We start from the raw sequence: 3,854 nt of genomic DNA on the forward strand, positions 1-3,854 counted from the left end.
AGCAGGCACGGGAAGAAGAGAGAGAGAGAGAGAGAGAGAGAGAGAGAGAGAGAGAGAGAGAGAGAGAAGAAATGGGACTCTGAACCCAGAAAGCCCCTTCCTAGTGACCTGCTTCTTCCAGAAAATCCATCCTCCTAAAGTTCTATGACCCTCCCCAATGCCAGCTCACCAAGTTTTCAAGCTCTTAAAGCCTATAAGGGGGAATTTTCATTCAAACCACCCAAATTCTAGGGTGGGCCTCTTAGACTTACTTGTTCACGTGTTCCCCCTTATATTCCTGTCCATCATCGGCCTCCTTACTAGAATACTTTTTTCTCAGACAGAGGCCCATGTTTTCAAGTCTTCTCCAAGGCCAGGGTCAATGACTTCTTTGTTTTTTCCACACCATACCTACTGACCACTGACTCACTCATCGTGGTCAATAACTCAGATGTTACAGACCTTAGTTTAATTTGAATGTATAACTTGGTAAATGTTTCTCTACAGGTATTTGCAGTAGAACTGAGCAGTAATACCTGAGTTTCACAATAGCAAACTGATTCTGAGTCTGTGCTCACTTAAAACAGCCCATTGTGCTGTCCCATATGCATGCCCATATTTCCATACCAGAAAGCGTTGCATGGCTTCACAGTTTGGGTCCTGTTATTCCTCATAATGACTAGACACAGTAGATGTGTTTGGAATATGTTACCTCCTTTGTCTCCACTGTGGACTTGCTTGCCATCTTGAAATATCTATTTCAAAGCTTCTAAGACTTTGGGCAAGATGGCTCAGCACAGTGGGTGATCCTCCAGATTCACACAATTTGAGAGAACCAACTCCTACGAGTTGTCTACACACACAATATATATTAAATAAATATAATTTAGAATTGTTTTAAAGCTGTTATGGTTTTACCCTTTATTTGTCTTATAATACTTCATATTTAGTCAATGATTGTAAATTCAGCTGGCAAAACCCCAAATTGGTTTAAATTCCATAATTGCAGTATAAGAGAAAAACAACATAAAACAAACTGAAGTTGCTATCTACCCAGGACACAAGTAAAATAAAGCAAAAAACAAAACAAAACAACAAAAAAATAAAACAGAAGAAAGGGCTTACCTGCAGCTGTGGCTGTGAAGTGATTCCGTTGTTCTTTTAACCATGCAGTTTGTCTAATCCAGCCCCAGAGCACTTTGACAGATGAAGCCTGTGTGCAGATGAATCCAGAGAACCACTGTGTGGGAATCTACGAGTAGATCTCTTGAATCTCACAGTTAACACATTGCTCCCTTCAAACCACCAAAGCTGTATCTGTGCCCCTTCCCATTCCGGATGCATAAATGCAAGGGAGGTGTAGCCCAGTGCTTAGGCGTTGTTTAGCATGTGTAAGGCCCTGGGTTCAATCTCCAGTGCCTAGATAAACAAATAGAAGTAAGTAAAGATAAACTATAAGGGAAGCAGGAGCTATGGCACAAAGCACACGCTCCTGCTCTGGGCTACTTTGGCTCTGGAACAGTGTGAATAGACAGGAGCCATCTCTGCTCCTAGAACACCAACGTTGACATTGATCTACTGTTGAGTGTGCTTCCAATTTCCCTTCTGAGAAAAAATATGCATGGTATTTTCTAATTTATGAAATGCATTCACATCTAGCATTAAGGAAAAAGGCTCTTGCTCAGGGTCATCACAAAGATTACAATAACAAAACGGTCATTTAAACGCTGAGCAATAAGAGCATCGTACACGTGAATGAAGTTAGGAGAAACTCTGCCAATGAGAGAAGAGCATTATGGGTAGCTAAAGCTGCACAGTGTACAGGAAAAGGAAATAAAAACTTCCTGATCATCTAGTACATATATACATATATATGTATATATGTATCTATTTACCTATCTACTCTCCAGTTTCATAAAAACTTGAATATTGGTTGTTAAATAGAAAAATACAAAACAGTCTACAAAATACAAAACTATTCACAAAAGAGAAAAGAGTAGGTTGAAGATTTAGCCAAATCGCAAGGTATCTAGATAACAGAGAAAGGTCATGCCAGTTTAGAAGCCTAGGAAAATCTTTTCTTTGTGCTGTGACTTGAAAAATATTCTCACATGAAGCTTAAAGTAGAAAACACTGAGTGACAAAGTGGATTATGTTGTTAACCTCTTCCTTTTATGACTGCGGCAGCCAGTGTGTGGAGCTCTTACTTTTATTATGCCCGTGTAATACTTTAGGCTGAGTGTTCTCCAAAGGCCTATGTGTCGAAGGCTTAATCCCCAGTCTGAGGTGCTGTCAGGAGGTGGTGGAAATATTAAGAGGGGCCTAGTGTGGATCTTATGATCATAGTCTTGTGTTCAGAAAGGATGATGGGGCCCCAGTCCCTTCCTCCTCCTTTTCATGCCTTGGCCATGAGGTGAGTGGCTTTGCTCTACCACACAGTCCCCACCATGCTATGCTACCTCTCCACAGGCCGGAGACAATGGTGCCAACCATCATGGGCATAAACTCCCAGAACTGTGAGCCTCAATCAGCATTTTCTCTTTACAGGTTATCTCAGGTACTTTGTTTACAGTAATGGGAAGCTAAGTAGCATATCTTGAAAAGAATCCTGAGTCCTGTTGCCACACTGAACATATCTAAATTGTGAAGACAATGTGGTTTCAGCTGTAGGTCTTTTATTTCCAGTTCTATGTAAAGGAAAATTGTAGTACTCCTGTATGAATTATGCCTTTCAATTTAACATAAATGTCAGAGCCTTTCTTTGGAGACTCGAGGAAAATAAGCTCTTGACAGGTCAAGATTGCTTTCCTGTGGAAGGTGGGGATGTATGATAAACACGTGAGAGCACAGGCTTTCAGGCAATGCCCTGACAATAGCACATTTTAGGAAATCAGAAGCTCTAAGCAGACTGTCAAGAGAGCAGGCAGGCATCCCATCTCCTTGGGAAGTCTTGCTCTTAGAACATGAGCAGACACTGGTGAGTGACAAGAGGCCTGGAACTAGGACCTACTGATTCCACCTCAGACGTGAGGGCCTTGAATGGCCGAATTACAATTTCCTCTCCCTCCTCTGCACCCATGGATAGTGTCTGTGATGGTTAACTTTGGCAGTCAGTTTGACTGACTCTGGAATGAACTAGGATAAGCTGCTGGGCATATCTGTGTGGGATTCTCTTCATCGGGTTGTTTGAAGTGGCTCCTTCTGGTGGCAGCACAATAAAAGGAGGTTCTGGGGTAGGCTTTGCCCTTTGCCTTCACCTCTTCCTGGCTAGTGCATCTACTCTGTTGCTCCTGCTGCTGCTGTTCCTGCTGCTGCTGTCAGAACTCAGCTTCCCACACAGACTGGAGACCAGCAGCTCTCCAGAGTCCTCCTTCAGGGCCAGGTTGGGACTGCCCAAACACCTCTCCCCGTGCTTCTCATTTTCCTCCATCCTTGATTTCCCCTCCAGCCTTTTACCTCCACCTCTTTGCTCCTATTTGTGACTGATATTTTTCATAAATAAAAATAATGTCCTCTACTGCTTCAGTTCTAGAGTTAAACCACTCTTTCTCCACCAATGAGTTTTCAGAGCATGGGGATCAGACCACTTGCATCCAAATCACCTAGAATCTTTGAGGAAATGTGAATTTCTGGGCCATATCTTTCAGAATGTCTCAAAGTGGTCCTCAGTGTTGGCATTTCTGACATCTCCCTTGCCAACACTGGGGAACTTTACGGATGCTGACTTAGACTCTGATTACACAGGAGCAGCTACATCAATGACTGGAAGTCATCTTCCTGTCTCTCCCTAACATACTAAGGTGAGACACAACCAAAGAGCCCTGCTGGGTTAGGAACCCAAGGCGGCAGCTGTGTGCTCTAGGTGCTGTCCCTGT

This window comes from Nannospalax galili, unplaced genomic scaffold (assembly GCF_000622305.1).
Source record: "Nannospalax galili isolate Female #2095 unplaced genomic scaffold, S.galili_v1.0 scaffold14, whole genome shotgun sequence".
NCBI lineage: Eukaryota > Metazoa > Chordata > Mammalia > Rodentia > Spalacidae > Nannospalax > Nannospalax galili.